We start from the raw sequence: 21,482 nt of genomic DNA, 5'->3' as shown, positions 1-21,482 counted from the left end.
GGGAGGTAATTATTCTGCAAATAAACTGTAGCTATCATATAGCTCTTTCATCAGCCTGGAAAATGTCCCAGTAATTTTTAAATCTGATTATCTCTTGCTCCATTTAAACTCATTTCATCAGCTTGATTCTTGTGGCATCCTCTTCAATGTCTTCCATCATCTTCATTACCATTCCCATAATCATCACTAAACTATATTGAGTTCTCACTCTATGACAGATTCCATGCCAAAGGCTTTACATATATCATCTCTTATAAACCTCTCAATAACTCTATTAAGTACATACTACTATTGTCCCAATTTCACATGTAAGGAAATAGACTGGAGGAGGTTATGTGACTTCTGCACTGGTAATGATTACATCTATTTTGGGGACTACCATAAGGCATCCAATAAGTAACTATTCTTTTGACCTGGGGCCTCATATTTATGGAGTGATTTCTGCATTTCTTAAATTAACTTCAAGAGAATGAAATATGCTGAGCTCTTTATTCTCAAGGTCTCTATGCTACTGATTCCTCTCTGCTGTTGGTCTACTAGTTTAAATATTTCAGTATCTTAATATAGATGTAATTTATGTTATTGTCACCTACTCTTCTCCTCTCTTGTCCTTGCTCTCATCTCTCAGTCTCACGTGTATTCTCACCACCCTCATGTATGAGACGTCTAGGCACCTTTCCTTCCACCTTTCTGCTCCCTCCTACTTACACAAGGTACAAAGTACATGACAAGAGTGCAAAGGAGCCCTGTCTCATACAGACCTGTATTACAGGGGCTTTTATTTGCAAGAAGTCTCTTTGTGACAAAGAGAGAAACTTTCCTGCTCTCGAAAACTACTGGGCAAGTTTCCAAACTCCCAATGAAGTAATCTATTCCATACAAAAAAAAAAGAAGAAAAGAAACACAACTAACTGTCTCGAGCATTTTATGCACCTGACACCATCACATTAGTGGCATCAGATTACATACTCAGTAAAAACTTCTGCCACATGCTGTTGTAATTAACCACATGGAAATGTGTAGGCCAGGACCCCTCAGTTACATAGTACAACACACAGAGCAGTGAGAACTAAAAAATGCCCTTGGAACAGAATGTTACATCTCATTAGGAAATGAAATTGTGACTTTCCTGGGAGTGACAGCTCTGGCAGGAAGGGATGGAGGTCTGGATTTCTAGTTATCACCAGTATAACTACTCGTTAATCCTCCAGCTCTATGTCAGGTCTTTGATAAATAATCTCCAAGAAAACTTTGAGATGGTTTCACTGAGGCATGGCCTAAGGCAGTACCTATAGATTTTTAATGCCTGATCAACCATGAGCACCCACTTGGGAGCCCAGTATAGAGAATTCACTAGCTCTTAACCCATGCATTGCATTGAGACCAAGGAAGGTCAGTCCATTTATGCCTACGGTACTTGACCCAAGGCACCTAAAATAACACACAGGAATTCTGCTGCTGAAACTATTCTCCCTGCTTCCAACTTTTCTGAGGACTCTGGCACCCTCAAACTCTCTGTATGCTGCTAAGGGCTCCCAGCCCTGTCTTCCTTCCCTGCCCAGAGTTCCAGATCTGGAACCACTGTCTACAAGTAACACACCCAGAAGCAGAACCAACATCACTTGGGAAGATTAGCATGGAACCCACTCTTTTTCCCACTTGTCAGTAAATATTTAAGTATCTGAATATAGATAGAATTTCTGCTCCTACCACCTCCACCTATTGAGAGCCTCATTCCTAACAGGTGCTTCTGATTTAGTTTTGGAATTGTTACTATGTGACTAGGAAAGCAGGAGATTAACAGGCATTATTTTCTAACAGATCTTTGCTGTCTTCAAGTTTAATTACAATGGGATATATTAACCAATAACTCTGCTGATTGGTATAATATAACAAAGTGAAGAAACAAAACAACAATTGAGAAGCCTTGTCATGGAATCTTGTGTTCTGACTCCTGATCAGTTGAAGGCTGCAGAGCCCTCAAAATATGTATAATTTTAGTACTGCAGCAAATACCTGTTCTGTGGGAGCATGTATACAATCAATGCCAATTATTAAATTATAAGTCAAGGAATAGGCATTGGTCATGTAGGTGGTATAGAGATGAATGGGCCACTGTCTACAAGTAACACACCCAGAAGCAGAACCAACATCACTTGGGAAGATTAGCATGGAACCCACTCTTTTTCCCACTTGTCAGTAAATGTTTAAGTATCTGAATATAGATAGAATGTATGTTATTGCCACCTACTATTATATACTGTGCTATGTGCTCATGAATCCTCATTTCTTTTTCTTCTAGACAAAACTAGACCACATTTTGCAGCTTCCCCTGAAGTTAGTAGAAGCCATATGAATGAGTTCTGGCCAACGGAATGTGGGCAGAAGTAATGCTAAGGCACTTCTTGACCTAGTCCCTAAATCAACCTCCTGTGGGGTCCTCCATGAGCTCTCTCTTTCTCCGCTTACCAGCCTAACGCAGCAAAGGACAAACACTAAACGATAGCAGAGTCATGCTATAAATGGCATCCGAGGCCCTGAATAACTGTGTAGAGAAGAACACACACAACTGCCATTCCTTCCCCTCCTTACCCTTATTGGACTATACTGTGAGCAAGAAAGTAACTCTCCTTGTCTCAAACATACCCCAAATATCAGTGGCTTGTTACAACCATTTTCCTGATTAACAAAATGGACTTTCCTTGTGTTCAGGAAGATTCACTGGGTATCAGTGGGATAATTAGTGCAGCGAGTGCCAGGACACAAATTAAAAAATAAATTATCATGGTGTATGGCTTCTAGGTAGATGCCAATTATATCTTACTTCTGAAGTAGAAAAATTTGAGCTTATTGTTGTTGAGAAATATTTGTTTTTCTTCCCCTCTTCCCGTGTTCCTTCCTGAATAATAACGCCGACATTCCTTGCGAGGCAGGGTTCTTTCTACCCACCTTTGTGGCCTGATGAGACCCCGTGGCTGTGTGCAGGGCATTCTACAACCACTCAGTGATTTTCAGCTGAGTGAATTCAAACAAAAGGAATGTGGTGATGCAGGCAGTAATCTCAGCCCCTTGGGTTCCTTGGCCTTTCACAGAGAGCTTATGTCCACAGCAAAAGCACTTAGGATTCAAAACCCCTATGAGTGTACAGTGTACGGGAGGGAGGGAATGACTTAAAACAGATGAGGGTTTTAAGTTCAGCCTGTGCTCAACAGTTAAATTCAATTTAAAGACTTCCCAAAACCTTTCTGAAATTACAAAAGAGCCATGAGAAATCAGTTTCTTTCTCTTGTGGTTGCAGACTTAATTCTGCAGTTCATGAAGTTATGTCAAAGTGCTTGCGTAACACTGCAAGCTGTCGCTGATGGAAATGAGGATGGTTTCTTCTTTGTTGTTAAATAACTAGAGTTATCCCACAAACATTCAGCCCCCACTATTGTGTTAGATGTGTAACCATGATTCCTGCCCCCAGAGAATTCTAAATGTGGTGAAACATCCATTGAAAATGCCTTAGAAAGGAAAATGCTAATGGTAGACCTGGTGCCTCAGGTTAAATTTGAAAAGCCCATCCCTGGAAGGAAGGCTTGAAAGTCTGAAGAAAATACTTGGGTAAAGTTACAGGACTGAGAGGGCTGCTGGTGACTGGAGACACCTACTCTGATCACATTCTCTGCCTCTACATGGTCAGTACCACAGAGAATCTGCCTGCTCCTAAATTGCTCCTCACAACCCAAATGAAGGTTTAGAATTACAACCTGGGAGACAGCCAGCTCTGACATCCTGAACCCCTTTATGCCTACTAGGTGTGCTCTACTATTTTTTCTTTAATACAAAAGAGTCTAAGCTTAGATGTTAGAAATATGGTTCCCATCCCATAAGTCATTAGTAATATGACCTTGAGCAAGTCCCTTCTCTAATTTGTATTCTATGAACTGAAGGGTCTATTACATGAAGGCACATAATAAATGTGTTAATTTGAAATCCCCTAACTGCTCCATAATTTGTAACATCATTTAAAATGGAAAAGCTCTGTTAGAATACTGCTCCCTAACCTGGGAGTACATGAAAATTGCTGAAAATGAGTTTTTCTTAGTTGTGATAGGGACAGGAGGCAGGGGAATTCTGGGAAGAAGAGGGTGGGTCCCCAGTGAGGGCCCCACTCTCAAGCCTGGAACTGCAGCTCAAAATGAGAACATGCATTCCTGTTTTCCTGCTCAAATGTTGCCTTTTCCAAAACCACCCATGGGCCACCCAGCCCCAGATCCTGTGCCCGTAAAAACCCCAGGATCCACCAACAGAGAGCAGAGAAGAGAAGCAGCAGCTGGACGTCTGTGACTACAGTTGGATGTTGGAGAGAGGCAGCTTAATTTCAGAGGGTTGGCTTGATGGTGTTGCTTCGGAGAGGAGTCTGGCAGGGGACAGCCAGACTCTGAGGGAAGATCACTTTCCCACTCCATCCCCTTTTCAGCTCCCCTTCCTGCTGACAGCCACTTTCATGGGCAATAAAATCCTCCCTATTCACCACTCTTCAATTCGTCTGTGCAAGCTGATTCTTCCTGGATGCCAAACAAGAGTTCAGATGCCACGGGTGTGGACGCTAAAGGTTGTCACACAGACCCTTTACCCATGCCAGTGGAGAGCCACTGCTTACCACAAAAAGGCAGAGGGCCCACTAAGCTGTTTAACATTTAAGCCATTTGTGGACAGAAAAGCTAAAAGAGTACAGTAACATACACCCTCTTGGGCTTCAGGGTTGCAGGCACCCACTAGATGCTGCCACGGGGCCCCACATGGAATTTGCTCCAGCCGGCACCCAAAACTGCTCACTGCAGCTCCTGCACCCACTCACCTGCTCATTCCCTCCCACAAGGGGTGAAGCACAATGGGTCCAAGTGAGTGGAGTTTGCCCCTGCCAATGCTGAAGCAGCCAGCTAGATCCAGCACAAGTCCACTCCAGTTCCCGTGAAGGGGTCAGGGAAATTTCTTGCTTCAGTTGCCTTTTGTTTGTTTGTTTGTTAAGATATAACTAACACACAATAAAATGCACAATTCTTTTTTTTTTTTTTAAGAGACAGAGTCTCACTCTGTTGCCCAGGCTGGAGTGCAGTGGCACGATCTCGGCTCACTGCAAGCTCCGCCTCCCAAGTTCATGCCATTCTCCTGCCTCAGCCTCCTGAGTAGCTGGGACCACAAACGCCCACCACCATGACCGGCTTTTTGTACTTTTAGTAGAGACGGGGCTTCCCCGTGTTAGCCAGGATGGTCTCGATCTCCTGACCTTGTGATCTGCCCATCTCAGCCTCCCAAAGTGCTGGGATTACAGGCGTGAGCCACTGCGCCGGGCCTAAAATGCACAATTCTTAAGTGTAGTCAATGTGTTTTGACAAATGTATATACCTGAGGAACTATCACCGCACTCTTCTAAACAAAGCATTGCTAAAGAAGTTTCCCTTGTGCACCTTCCTAGTTAATCCCTTCTAACCCACAGTCGAACACCCTTTGACTTCTGTCACTATTTAAGTGGAATTGAAAGTCTGTATTCCTTAGTACCTGTCTTCTTTCACTCATAGTATCTATGAAATTCAGTTATTCCTTTCTTTTTATCGTTTAGTAGTATTCTGTTGGATGAATATCTTGCTATAGACAGAATGGTGTCCCCCAAATTTCATATGTTGGAGTCCTATTCCCAATGTGATTGAATTTGGAGATAGGGATTTTAGAAGTTAATTAAGATTTGATGAGGTCACAAAGGTAGGGTCCTAATCCAGTAGAATTTGTGGTCTCAGTAGAATTGAGAGAGATTTTCTCTCTCTCCTCTCCCCACATACATACACCAAGGAAAAGCCATGTGAGGACATAACAGGAGAGTGGCCATCTACAAGTCAGGAAGAAAGTCCTCCCCAGGAACTGAATTAGCCAATACCTTGATCTTGGACTTCACAGCCTCCAGAATTGTGAGAAATAAATTTTTGTTGTTTAGGCCACTCAGTCTATGGTATTTTCTTATGCCCAAGCTGACTAAGACAATACCACAATCTGTACAATCTGTTTATCCATTCATTTGTTGATGGACATTTCAATTGTTTCTAGTTTTGCGTATGATTACTACAGCTATTAAGAATATTTACATATAGGTTATTGTATAGTCATGTTTTCATTTCTCTTAAATACCTAAGAGTAGAATTGTTGTGTCATGTGGTAAGTATATATGTAACTGTATTTTAAAAGCTGCTAATTTTTTAAAGTAGCTGTACCATTTTTTCATTCCAACCAGCAACGTTTGAGAGTCCTAATTGCTCCACATCCTCATCAACATTTGGCATATTACAATATTTTGTTTCAGCTATTCTGATGGGTGTAAAGCATTATTGCATGATGGTTTTAATTTGCATTTCTCTGAGGACCTATTGGTGATGAGCACTTTTTCATATGCATATTGGTCATTTATATATCATTTCTTGTGAATTGTCTGTTCAAGTCTTTTGCCAATTTCTCTATTGGGTTCATTGTCTTTTTATTGTAGAATGATATGCATTCTGTATGTGTTCTGAATACAAGTGCTTTTTTAGGTATACGTATTCCAAATATTTCCTTCCAGCCAATGGCGTGTATATTCATTCCCTTGACTGTGTCTTTTGATAAGCAGTAATTTTGATGAATTTTGATGAAATTTTGATATAAGTCCAATCTATCAGTGTTTTCATTCATGGTTATTCTTTCAACATACAGTCTAACAAATCTTTACCAACCTCATAGTCACCAAGATATTCTCTTTTGTTTTCTTCTCATAACTTCATAGTTTAGCTTCTATTCTTAAGTCTATGATTCATCTCTAATTAATTTTATGATGATGGAATGCAGAAGATCCATTTTTTCCATGTAATTATCAAAAATAACCATGTAAGGGTCATTTTTTTTTCATGTAATTATCCAGTTGTTCTAGCACCTTTTATTGAAAAGGCTTTGCTTGCCCCCATTACATTGCCTTACTTTGTTAAAAATCTATTAAATGTATAAGTGTAGGTTGATTATTGCACTTTCTATTCTGCCCATTTATCTATTTGTCTGTCCTTACACCAATAACACATGATCCTAATAATAGCAGCTTTGTATAAATCTTAAAATTTGATTCTGTAAGTACTCCAACTTTGTTCTTTTAAAAAAATTATTTTGGCTATTGCAAGTCCTTTGAATTATCTCATAAATTTTAGAATTAGCTTGCCAATTTCTACAAAAAAGCCCACTGAGATTTCAAAATGACATCTAATAATGATGCGTCTTTCAACTCAATATATCTTTCTTTTCATTTGGAGAGCCTTGTTAAGTCCTCTCAACACTGTTTATTTTGATTACATATATCTTGTATAATTTTTATTAAATTCAATCCTAAATATTTTCTGCTATGATGTTATTATAATTGGCACAGTTTAAAAATTTTATTTTCCAGTTGTTCATTGCTAATTCATAGAAATAAAATTCACTTTTATACATTGACTGCAATCTTGCTAAATCACATATTAGTTCTAGTATGTTTTTTTGTTTGTTTTTTTGTTTTTAATAGACTTTACTTTTAGAGCAGTTTTAGGTTCACAGCAAAACTGATGGAAGGTACAGAGATGTACCATAGACTGCCTGCCCCAAAACATGTATAGTCTCCCCCATTATCAGCATCTCCCTCCAGAGTGGCACATTTGTTACAATATCAATGAACCTACATTCATACATTATCACTCGGAGCCCATAGATTACATTAGAGCTCACTCCTGGTGCTGTATCAATTCTTGGTAGGTTTGAAACCAATCTACAATGGCGTGTATCTACCATTATAGTATCATACGGAGTAGTTTTATGTCCCTAAGATTCCCCTGTGCACCACGTAATCACCCTTCCCTCACTACATCCTAACTCCTAGCAATCACTGTTATTTTTATGGTCTCTATAGTTTTGCCTTTTCCAGAATGTCATATAGTTAGATTCACACAGCATGTAGCCTTTTCAGATTGGCTTTTTTCATTTGGTAATATGCATTTAAGTTTCTTTCACGTCTTTTCGTGGTTTTATTGTTTATTTCATTTTTAGCACTGAATAATATTCCATGTCTGTATGTAACACAGTTTTATTTATCCATGCATCTACTTAAGGATTCAACTCAAAGTGAATTAAAGACTTACACCTAAGACCGGAAACCATAAAACTCTTAGAAAAAAATAGCAAAAAGTCTTCTTAACCTTGGCTTTGGCAATAAATTGTTTTAATATGACATCATAAGCACAGACATCAAAAGTCAATTTAAACAAGTGGGACTACATCAAACTAAACAGCTTCTGCACAACAAAGGAAACAATCAACAAATGAAAAGGCAACCTATGGAATGCTAGAAAATATTTGTAAACCATATATCTAGTAAAGGTTAATATCCAAAATATATAAGGAACTCACACAACTCAATAGCTAAAATACAAATAACCCAATTTAAAAATAGGTAAAGGACCCAAATAGACATTTTTCCAAATAAGACATCAAAATGACCAACAGGTATATGAAAAGGTGTTCAATATCACTAATCATCAGAGAAATGCAAATCAAAAGCACAGTGAGCTATCACCTCATGCCTGTTAGAATAGCTATTATAAAAAAGACAGGAGATACCAAGTGTTAGAGAGGATGTGACACAAAGGTAATCCTTGTATAATATTGGTTGGAATGTACATTGGTACAGCTATTATGTAAGACAGTATGGTGATTCCTCAAAAAATCCAAAATAAAACTGCCATATGATCTAGCAATCCCACTTTGGGGTATATATCCAAAGGAAATTACAAAAGTATCTAAAAGAGATAACTGCATCCCACATTCATTGCAGCACTGTTCGCAACACCCAAGCTATGGAAACAACCTAAGTGTTCATCAATGGATAAATGGACAAAAAAAATTATGGTATATGTGTATATACATATATACACATACACATAGTGAAATACCATTCAGCCCTAAAAAAGAAGAAAATCTTGTCATTTGTGACAACATGAATGAACCTGGAGGACATTATGCTAAGTGAAATAAGCCAGACATAGAAAGAGAAGTACTGCATGATCTCACTTATATGTGGAATCTAAAAAAGTCAGACTTGGAGAAGCAGAGAGTAGAATGGTGATTACCATGGGCTGGGGCATGGGGGAAATGTTGGTCAAAGGGTACAAAGTTTCAGTTACTCAGGATGAATATTTTCTGGAGATTCTAATGTATAGGATAGTGACTATGGTTAATAATACTGTATTGTATGTTAGACATTTGCTGGAAGAACAGATCTTGATTGTTCTTACCAAAAAAAAAAAAAAAAGTAACTATGTAAGGTGATTGACATGTTAATTAGCTTGGTTGTGGTCATCATTTCACAATATATATTTGTAACAAAACATCATGTTGTATACCTTAAAGATGTACAATTTTTATCTGTCAATTATACCTCAATAAAGCAATTGTAGGGGAAATAATTTACACTTGATTCTTTTTAGCAGTTTTCATTTCTTTCCTAAAATACCCCACCTGTCAACTTTGATATCTATACCCTATAAATTATTTTATAAATTTATAATATTTGTTTAAGTCCTTGTTGATTAATCCTTAAAAACCAGTCATCTGTCTACTTTCATTTATTATGCTCTCTCTTGATTATAGGCCACACTTTCCTGCTTCTTCCCATCTTATAATTACTATTATATTCTGAACATTGTGTAAAATAAAACTTTGGAGTCCAAGTACATTATTTTATTTTGTTTATTTTCCTTTCCTCTGTATGGTGGTTATAGTAAGGTATTAATGATTCAAATCTCTTCTAGAGTCAACTTTAGATGGGATTGGGTCATAGCTTTAATCAGATTGATTTCATCTTTGATTAGCATAACCCCTCAAATTGATTTAATGCTATAATTTCCATACAGCTATTTGTGTATTACAATTTCATTGAGAGGCATATAATGACTTGCTCTACAGCCTTGAAAAGCAAATAGTTCCAAAAATTCTTCTGATCACAGCTTTTGGTCAGAATAAGAGCATAAACCACAATGTGAACTTATTGAACATCTACTATGTTATAGTATTAAATTATGTGCTTCGGATATGGACATTCCCTGCCCTCAAGGGCCATTAAAATCTAGCTGGGAAGACAGGGAAGATACCTAAAAATGTAAATAATGTGGCAAAGAAGAATTTTAAAAATATGCCAAATAGGTGGGACCAGCAATAAATGTAGCTTTAAAAAAAAAGCAGTCACAGAAGGCTCTGGTGATTAGAAGACTTCATATGGGAGATGAGACTTAAGAAAATCTAAGGTAAATTAGACAGGTTCAGGGAGGCCTTTTTGAAAAAGGGAATGTCATGAACATAACATGGTACATGTTTGAGAAGAGAAGGCTGGAAGATTACAAAGATTAGGAGATGTTATATTTTGGAGGGTCTAGGAATTTGGCTTTCCATAGGCATTAATGCAAATCCAAAGTCGTAGTATCAATGTGGTAGCCACGGAATCAGAGCCAGACTATGAAAACATTGATTTTACAGTAACCTGTGAATAGTGACAATACTTATTTGCCCTCAGACCCATTTTTTTTTTGCCCTCCCCCCGTTCCGTATCATAGTGGGGCTAACCCCACTGAATCTAATTTTTTGCCCTCCCCCGTTCTGTATCATGGTGGGGCTAACCCCACTGGATCTACATAGCTATTGGATCTATTTGACCTGTAAGATTGAGGAGTGGGAATGAGGATTAAGATGGCAGACAGCAGGCAGGACTACCTTGCAGCTCCCATTTGTATGGACAAAGCAGTGTGTGGAGACTCACATCGTGATTTTTTGCTCCAAGAACTACCACAGGAACATACCAGGAAACCCAAGAGAACCCACAGACCCTTTGAAGGAACTGTGATCACCACTGCAGGCTCCCTGAGATGCTGAAAATACTGTGAGTCTGCTTGCTTTCTCAATGGTGAGGCTTCTGGTTTGGGGCAAGTTTTCAGCCCCGGTCACCAGTTGTCTGGAAATAGACTCGGTGCTATTGGGGGGACAGTGGGAGTGAGGCTGGCCTTTAGGACTGTGAGCTACATGGGAGTGGGGTGAGCCTGTGACTGCCAGCTTTCCCTCACTTCCTTGGTGACCTATATGACTCAGCAGAGACAGCCATAATCTCCCTGGGAATATCACTCCATTGGACTGGGAACTACACCCCCATACCCCACAGCAGCTGCAGCAAGCCCTGCCCAAGGAGAGGCTGAGCTCAGACACACCTATCCCTGCCACCATGGTGGGTGATCTTTCTCTACCCACCATGGTAGCCAAAGGCAAAGGTTATAATCTCTTCGGAGCTCTGTGGCCCTATCCACTGCCTGAGAAACCTGAATACTTAACCAAGTGTGCCTAGGGCAAGTTTGAATCCTCCTTATAGGACTGGAGCTGATGCACTCTTGAAAGTGCCACCTCCTGGCTGGAGGCCAATCAACATAAAACCAGTGCACTAAACAAAAACACAACCAAGGAACCTCACCAGAGTCCACTTCACTCCCCTGCTATCTCCGCTGGAGCAAGTGCTGGTATCCATGGCTGCAAGACCTGAAGACGGATCACATCACAGGACTCTTTGCAGACACTCCCCAGTACCAGCTCAGAGCCCAGTAGCTCCTCTGGGTGGCTAAATCCAGAAGAGAAAAAACAATTACTACAATATGGCTCACAGGAAGCCTCATCTGTAAGTGAAAAGTGAGAACACCATATCAAGGGAGCACCCTGTGGGACAAAAGAATCTGATCAGCAGCCCTTGAATCCCAGATTGCCCCTCTGATATAGTCTGCCCAAATGAGAAGGAACCAGGAAAACAATTCTGGTAATATGATAAAACAAGGTTCTTTAACATCCCCAAAAGATCACACCAGCTAACCAGCAATGGAGATCCAAACCTAGATGAAATCTCTGAATTGCCAGAAAAAGAATTCAGAAGGGTGATTATTAAGCTAATCAAGGAGGCACCAGAGAAATATGAAGTCCAACTTAAATAAATCAAAAACATGCTACAGGGTATAAAAGGAAAATTCTTCTGTGAAATAGATAGCATAAATAAAAAACAATCACAACTTCTGGAAATCAAGGACACACTTAGAGAAATGCAAAATGCACTGGAAACCTTCAGCAATAGAATTTAACAAGCAGAAGAAATAACTTCAGAGCTCGAATGCAATGCTTTTGAATTAACCCAATCTGCCCAAGACAAAGAAAAAAGAATTTTAAAAAATGAACAAAGCCTCCTAGAAGTTTGAGACTATGTTACATGTGCAAACCTGAAGAAGAGAAATCTAAAAGTTTGGAAAACATATTTGAGGGAATGGTCAAGGAAAACTTCCTAGCCTTGCTGGATATCTAGACACCCAAATATAAGAACCTGAAAGAATACCTGGGAAATTCATCACAAAAGGATCATCACCTAGCACATAGTAATCAGGTTATCTAAAGTCAAGACAAAGGGATGAATCTTAAGAACTGTGAGCAAAAGCGTCAGGCAACCTATAAAGGAAAACCTATCAGATTAACAGCAGATTTCTTTTTTTTTATTATTATTATTATACTTTAAGTTCTAGGGTACAGGTGCACAATGTGCAGGTTTGTTACATATGTACACATGTGCCATGTTGGTGTGCTGCACCCATTAACTCGTCATTTACATTAGGTATATCTCCTTAATGCTATCCTTCCCCCCTACCCCCTCCCACAATAGTACCTGGTGTGTGATGCTCCCCTTCCTGTGTTCAAGTGATCTCATTGTTCAATTCCCACCTATGAGTGAGAACATGTGGTATTTGGTTTTCTGTTCTTGCAATAGTTTGCTGAGAATGATGGTTTACAGCTGCATCCATGTCCCTACAAAGGACACAAACTCATCCTTTTTTATGGCTGCATAGTATTCCATGGTGTATATGTGCCACATTTTCTTAATCCAGTCTGTCACTGATGGACGTTTGGGTTGATTCCAAGTCTTTGCTATTGTGAATAGTGCTGCAATAAACATACGTGTGCATGTGTCTTTATAGCAGCATGACTTATAATCCTTTGGGTATATACCCAGTAATGGGATGGCTGGGTCAAATGGTATTTCTAGTTCTAGATCCTTGAGGAATCGCCACACTGTTTTCCACAATGGTTAAACGAGTTTACAGTCCCACCAACAGTGTAAAAGTGTTCCTATTTCTCCACATCCTCTCCAGCACCTGTTGTTTCCTGATTTTTTAATGATTGCCATTCTAACTGGTGTGAGATGGTATCTCATGTGGTTTTGATTTGCATTTCTCTGATGGCCAGTGATGATGAGCATTTTTTCATGTGTCTGTTGGCTGTATGAATGTCTTCTTTTGAGAACTGTCTGTTCATATCCTTTGCCCACTTTTTGATGGGGTTGTTTGTTTTTTTCTTGTAAATTTGATTGAGTTCTTTATAGGTTCTGGATATTAGCCCTTTGTCAGATGAGTAGATTGCAAAAATTTTCTCCCATTCTGTAGGTTGCCTGTTCACTCTGATGGTCGTTTCTTTTGCTGTGCAGAAGCTCTTTAGTTTAATTAGATCCCATTTGTCAATTTTGGCTTTTGTTGCCATTGATTTTGGTGTTTTAGACGTGAAGTCCTTACCCATGCCTATGTCCTGAATGGTATTACCTAGGTTTTCTTCTAGGGCTTTTATGGTTTTAGGTCTATCATTTAAGTCTCTAATCCATCTTGAATTAATTTTCATATAAGGAGTAAGGAAAGGATGCAGTTTCAGCTTTCTACTTATGGCTAGCCAGTTTTCCCAGCACCATTTATTAAATAGGGAATCCTTTCCCCATTTCTTGTTTTTGTCAGGTTTGTCAAAGATCAGATGGTTGTAGATGTGTGGTATTATTTCTGAGGGCTCTGTTCTGTTCCATTGGTCTATGTCTCTGTTTTGGTACCAGTACCATGCTTAACAGCAGATTTCCAAGCAGAAACCCTACAAGCTAGAAGGGACTGGGGTCCTATTTTTAGCCTCCTTAAACAAAACATTTATCAGCTGAGAACTTTGTATCCAGTGAAACTGAGTCTCATAAATGAGGAAAGATACAGTCTTTTCCAGACAAACAAATGCTGAGAGAATTCACCATTACCAAACTAGCAATACAAGAACTGCTAAAAGGAGCTCTAAATCTTGAAACAAATCCTCAAAGTACAACAAAATAGAACTTCCTTAAAGCATAAATCTTACAGGATCTATATAAAAATAACAATGAAAAAAACACACAAGATATCCAGGCAACAAATAGCATGATGAATAGAATAATACCTCACATCTCAATACTAATATTGAATGTAAATGGCCTAAATGCTCCACTAAAATATTCAAAATGGCAGAATGGATAAGGATTTACCAACCAGGTTTCTGCTATCTTCAAGAGACTCACCTAACACATAAGGACTCATATAAATTTAAGGTAAAGTGGTGGAAAAAGATATTCCATGGAAATGGACACCAAAAGCAAGCAGGAGTAGCTATGCTTATATCAGACAAAACAATTTTTAAAGCAACAGCTGTTAAAAAAGACAAAGAGGGACATTATATAATGATAAAAGGACTAGTCCAACAGGAAAACACCACAATTCTAAATATATATACACCTAACACTGGAGCTTCCAAAGTTATAAAACAATTACAACTAGACCTAAGAAATGAGATAGATAGCAACACAATAATAGTGGGGGACTTCAATACTCCACTGACAGCACTAGATGGGTCATCAAGACAGAAAGTCAACAAAGAAACAATGGATTTAAACTATACCCTACAACAAATGGGCTTAACTGATATTTACAGAACATTCTACCCATCATCTGCAGAATATACATTCCATTCATCAGCACATGGAACATTCTCCAAGATAGACCATATGATAGGCCACAAAATAAGTCTCAGTAAATTTAAGAAAATTGAAATTATATGAAGTCCTCTGTCTGACCACAGTGGAATAAAATTGGAAATCAACTCCAAAAGGAACCCTCAAAACCATGCAAATACATGGAAATTAAATAGCCTGCTCCTGAACGATCATTGGGTCAACAAGGAAATCAAGATGGAAATTTAAAAATTCTTTGAACTGAACAATAATAGTGACACAACCTATCAAGACCTCTGGGATACAGCAAAAGTGGTGCTAAGAGGAAAGTTAAATATAATTAAATACCTACATCAAAAAGTTTGAAAGAAAACAAATAGACAGTCTAAGGTCATACCTCACGGAACTGTTGAAACAGGAACAATCCAAACCCAAACCCAGCAGAAAAAAAGAAACAATGAAGATCAAAGCAGAACAAAATGAAATTGAAACAAAAAAATACAAAAGATAAATGAAACAAAAAGTTGATTCTTTGAAAAGATAAATAAAATTGATAGACCATTAGTGAGATTAACCAAGCAAAGAGAGAAGATGCAATAAGCTCAATTACAAATGATACAGGAGATATTACAATGAATACCACAGAAATACAAAAGATCATTCAAGGCTACCATAAACACCTTTATGTGCATAAACTAAAAAACCTAGAGGAGATGGATAAATTCCTGGAAATATACCACCCTCCTAGATTAAACCAAGAAGATTAGAATCTCTGAACAGACCAATAACAAGCAGCAAGATTGAAATGGTAATTTAAAAACTGCCAAGAAAAAAGTTCAGAACCAGACAGATTCACAGCTGAATTCTTTCAGACATTCAAAGAATTTGTATCAATCTTATTGACACTACTCCAAAAGATAGAGAAAGAGGAAATCCTCCCTAAATCATTCTATGAAGCCAATATCACCCTAATACCAAAACCAGGGAAGGACATAACAAGAACAACAACAAAACTACAGACCAATATTCCTGATGAACATAGATGCAAAAATCCTCAAAAAAATACTAACAAATAGTGTATCAAAAAGATAATCCACCACGATCAAGTGGATTTCATACCAGGGAGGCAGGGAGGGTTTAGCATCTGCAAATCAATAAACCACATAAACAGAATTGACAGCACTAGATGGGTCATCTTGTGTTTATGTGATACACCACATAAACAGAATTCAAAACAAAAATCACACAATCATCTCAATAGATGCAGAAAAGACATTTGACAAAATCCGGCATTCCTTTTTAATTAAAATCCTCAGCAAAATTGTCATAGAAGGGACATATCTTAAGGTAATAAAAGCCATCTATGAAAAACACAGAGCCAACATTATACTGAACGGGAAAAAGTTGAAAGCGTTCCCCCTGAGAATTGGAACAAGACAAGGATGCCCACTTTGACCACTTCTATTTAACATAGTACCAGAAGTCCTAGCCAGAGCAATTAGGCAAGAGAAAGAAATAAAGGGCATCCAAATCGGTAAAGAGGAAGTCAAACTGTTGCTGTTTGCTGAGGGTTTGATCGTATACCTAGAAAACCCTAAAGACTCATCCAAAAAGCTCCTAGAACTGGTAAATGAATTCAACAAAGTTTCAAGATACAAAATTGATGTACACCAAACAGTAGCACTGCTATACACCAACAGTGACCAAGCTGAGAATCAAATCCAGAACTCAACCCATTTCACAATAGCTCCAAGAAAATAAAATACTTAGAAATATACCTAACCAAGGACGTGAAAGACCTCTCTAAGGAAAACTATAAAAGACTGCTGAAAGAAATCATAGATAACACAAACAAATGGAAACACATCTCATGCCCATGGATGGGTAGAATCAATATTGTGAAAATGGCCGTAACTTCAAAAACAACCTTGCAATTTTCATCAAAGTACCACCATCATTCTTCACAGAACTAGAAAGAACAATCCTAAAATTCATATGGAACTGAAAAAGAGCCCACATAGCCAAAGCAAGACTAAGTAAAAAGAACAAATCTGGAGGCATCACATTATCCAACTTCAAACTATATTCTAAGGCCTTAATCACCAAAACAGCATGGTACTGGCATAAAAACAGGCACATAGACCAATGGAACAAAATAGAGGACCCAGAAATAAAGTCAAATCACTTACAGCCAACTGATCTTTGACAAAGCCAACAAAAACATAAAGTGGGGAAAGGACACCCTACTTAACAAATAATGTTGGGGTAATTGACAAACCATATGTAGAAGAATGAAACTGGATCCTCATTTCTTGCCTTATACAAAAATCAACTCAAGATAGATAAAAGACTTAAACCTAAGACCTGAAGCCATAAAGATTTTAGAAGACAACAACGCAGAAACCCTTCTAGACATTGGCTTAGACAAAGACTTCATGACCAAGAACTCAAAGGCAAACACAACAATAACAAAGATAAATATATAGGACTTAATTAAACTAAAAATCTTCCGTACAGCAAAAGAAATATCAGCAGAGTAAACAGACAATTCATAGAGTTGGAGAAAAATCTTTATAATCTATACATCCGGCAAAGGATTAATATCCAGAATCTACAAAGAAGTCAAACAAATCAGAAAGAAAAAACAAAAAATTCCTAATCAAAAAGTGGGCTAAGGACATGAATAGACAATTCTCAAGAGAAGATATACAAATGGCCAACAAGCATATGGAAAAATGCTCAACATCACTATGATCATGGAAATGCAAATCAAAACCACAGTGTGATACCACCTTGCTTCTGCAAATATGGCCATAATTAAAACATCAAAAAATAATAGATGTTGGTGGGGAACAGTTTTACACTGTTGGTGGGAACGTAAACTAGTACAACCACTATGGAAAACAGTGTGGAGATTCCTTAAAGAACTAAAAGTAGATCTACCATTTGATCAAGGAATCCCACTACTGGGTATCTACCCAAAGGAAAAGAAGTTATTATACGAAAAAGATACTTGCACTCACATGTTTATAGCAGCACAATTCACAATTGCAAAAATATGGAACCAGCCCAAATGCCCATCAATCAATGGGTGGAGAAAGAAAGAAGAAAGAAGAAAGGAAAGGAAAGGAAAGGAAAGAGGGAGAGAGGGAAGGAGGGAGGGAGGAAGGGAGGGAGGGAGGAAGGAAGAAAGGAAGGAAGGAAGGAAGGAAGGAAGGAAGGAAGGAAGGAAGGAAGGAAGGAAGGAAGGAAGGAAGGGAGGGAAAGAAAATATGGTATATAAAAAGCCATAAAAAGGAATGAAGTAATGGCATTTACAGCAACCTGGATGGAATTGGAGACTTTTATTCTTTTTTCTTTCTTTTTTCTTTCTTTTTCTTTTTTTTTTGAGATGGAGTCTTGCTTTGTCACCCAGGCTGGAGTGCAACGGCATGATCTCAGCTCACTGCAAACTCCGCCTCCTGCGTTCAAGCAATTCTCCTGCCTCAGCCTCCTGAGTAGCTGGGATTACAGGTGTGTGTCACCACGCCTGGCTAATTTTTGTATTTTTAGTAGAGATGGGGTTTCACCATGTTGGTCACGCTGGTCTCGAACTCTTGACCTCATGATCTGCCCGCCTTGGCCTCCCAAAGTGCTGGGATTATAGGCGTGAGCCACCACACCTGGCCTGGAGGCTATTATTTTAAGTAAAGTAACTCAGGAATGGAAAACCAAACATTGCATGTTCTCACTGATATGTGGGAGCTAAGCTATGAGGATGCAAAGGCATAAAAATAATACACTGGACTTTGGGGACTTGGGGGAAAGGGTTAGGGCTGGCAAGGTATAAAAGACTACACATTGCGTACCGTGTACACTGATTAGGTGATGGGTGCACCAAAATCTTAGAAATCACCACTAAAGAACTTATTCATGTAACCAAACATCACCTGTTCCTCAAAAACCTATTGAAATAAACAAATTAAAAAAAAAAAGAAAAAGAAAGAAAAGATTGAGGAGTGAGTGGAAAGAAGCCAGGGTATATCTCCCCCTCCTTGTTTGCTTTGGATTTCTCCAGCAACAGCTAAATCACTTTCTTGGCATGTCTTCCTAGCTACTCCTTGGTGGCCCTGGCCCCTGAGTTCGGGTAACACTGCCCTTCCATTCTTCCCTCGGTTAAGGAGCTTAGCAGCTTCTTGGTATCACTAATCACTGGGTTACCTCATCAAGCCCTGGTAAACTCCTCATCCTCTTCCATGGCTGCTGTAATGAAGCACCTGCATTAAGTTCCTTCTGCTTTAAATAGCCACAGTGATTTCTAGCATTCTAATTGGATCTGGTTATATCTGGGGATATGATTGTAAGTGATTTCCACTTTTAGGTATCAACATTTTATTTTTGTGTTTTGAAATTTTTATGACAGATATTAATTTTGCAATCATAATAAAGCCAATTTTAAAATAAAAATTAACATGAATGAGGTGTATTGGTGGATTAAATTTAGGAGATAGTTCATGCAAATTATATAAGGCCTGAGTATGGGTAGTTCTGTGAATTGCAGTAATAGAAATCGAAGGGAAATAAAATACTGACTCAATATACCAAGAATAGAGGCAGCCACTAAAGCAGTGATTCCAAATCAAGGGAGAATATCAGAATCACCTGGGGAGCTTTATAAAAATATATGTTTGGGTCTCACCCCAGACCAACTGAATCAAAATATTAGATGATGGGTTCAGGCATGACTATTTGGAAATGACTTCCTGAGTTGTTTGCATAAACTCCATCTTTATCCTTTGCCCTCCCATCACCACTGAGAACCTTTAGCCATGAGGGAGCCACAAGGGAAAAGAACAGGCTCACTAGGAGAGAGGCAGTGGAAGAAGCAGAAGTAAAAGGATGAGGAGTGAGAGGGGGAAAAAAAAAAAAAAAAAAAAAAAAAAAAACCTTTACAAAGGAAAATAACATCCTATAAATTCATGTCTAGAAATTAACATTGAGTAGAAAGATTTTATAAAAATGATTCATGTTTGCCTAACATATTAGCTCTAAAAAGCACATTTCTCAAATATATTAAGATAGGGGAGGCTTGGTGGAAGATAGTTTTAAAGACAAAGATTTTGCTTTTTAAAAATACCAAATAAAAGAAAGGGACCCCATTTGGAGCAATGTGATTTTTCTTTTCCTTTTTTTTTTTTTTAATTTTACTTTAAAAATTTATTTTACTTTATTTTACTTTATTTTACTTTAAAAATTTATTTTAAAACTGGGATACATGTGCTGAATGTGCAGGTTTGTCACATAGGTATACATGTGCCATGGTGGTTGGAGCAATGTGATTTTTCTAAACCCCAAAACTATAAAGAAGATGCAATAAATAACAGCATTTTAAATGCCAAATTAAAGTGAATAAATAAATGACCTTCCCACGGGAAAGTAGGTTCCCTTGATATTTTAGCAAATAGAGTTGTAACTGACAGATTCCCTTATTCATGGAAAATGAAGGTTCATTAATATTGAACTTGTCAGTTAGCTACATGAGTAATGTAGATTTTTGTGAAAGGGGAGATGCACTTACTAGTACTTACCTCTTTGTATGGTACCCATACCTGATAAATTAGCATAAGCATACCCTGAGAATGACGCTGTATGGCAGACACACCTGAATGTGTGTTCTGAGTGCCAAACTAAGGAATCTGGGAGTAGCCAACCTGGACATTCATTCCTTACCTATGAGAAACAGCTGAACACCCAGTTCATCCCATGGAATGCGGGCATGAAGGTTGCCAGGTGGAGGTTTCTAGGGGGAGGGTGGTAAGTGAATCGCTATATAAACTGCATGCTTTTCACAAGTGGTTGCGGTTCTCCTGCCCAGCCTGCTGCTATTGGTCTGTACAGTTCTCCTATCCAGTCCACTGCCAGTGGACCATCCCTGTATGTAAGTTTCCCTCAATAAACCCCATGTCTTGTTTACTGGTTCTGGGTCTCTTCTTTGGCCTCTTGAACCTGGCACCTTCCCTATTGAATTTAATAGGGGTCTGGCATGACACTCTTCATTAAAACATATGAATAGCAAGAAAAAAATCAACTTAGTCTTGAATTCTACAAACCTAAAAATTATCTTCTATTATCAGAACACTGGAGAAGTTTAATAAGCATTTTATGAAAAGCAAATTTAACAAAAACAAATTTAACAAGCATGCCCAAGGTTTAATTGATGGGAAAATTTTTATTATATTTAATAATATACTCCCATCTCCATCCACAGACCTAATTTAAAAAACATGAGAATCTCTAAGCCAGACAAAGAACCAATCTAATGAGTAGGTATTCTCCACAGGGACTGAGGCAAGGTTGAGCAAACTTTTAAGAAATACACACTATGGCTCTCAAGATCTGGCCTTCCATCCGACCAGGGTCATTGAGAGGAATGGCTCCTCTCCCCAATTAAACATGCATGCAGATTCCAGCCCTCTAGTCTCTATATACAACAGATACCCTATGCACATGCCATGCCAGTGTGGGTTATAAGGACGCTCCTATTGTGAAAGGCTAGAAATTGAGCTGGCAGGTGACAAAACAGTAGTGGGAGAGACAGATTTGGGCCCATAGGGCTCTGCAGTGC

The 21,482-nt window shown here is 38.5% G+C and overlaps 1 long non-coding RNA gene across 1 annotated transcript in view; it reads right to left on the bottom strand.

The window, feature by feature from the left end:
* LOC114676754 (uncharacterized) overlaps positions 1-11,649 on the bottom strand; it is a 143,151-nt gene extending 131,502 nt beyond the window's left edge. Inside the window, exon 1 of the long non-coding RNA XR_013415461.1 lies at positions 11,537-11,649. This is a non-coding gene — a long non-coding RNA (uncharacterized LOC114676754). The remainder of the gene's footprint in view (positions 1-11,536) is intronic.
* Between the last annotated feature and the right edge of the window lie 9,833 nt (positions 11,650-21,482).

This window comes from Macaca mulatta, chromosome 3 (genome assembly GCF_049350105.2).
Source record: "Macaca mulatta isolate MMU2019108-1 chromosome 3, T2T-MMU8v2.0, whole genome shotgun sequence".
NCBI lineage: Eukaryota > Metazoa > Chordata > Mammalia > Primates > Cercopithecidae > Macaca > Macaca mulatta.
This window is presented reverse-complemented; position numbering and strand designations above follow the sequence as displayed.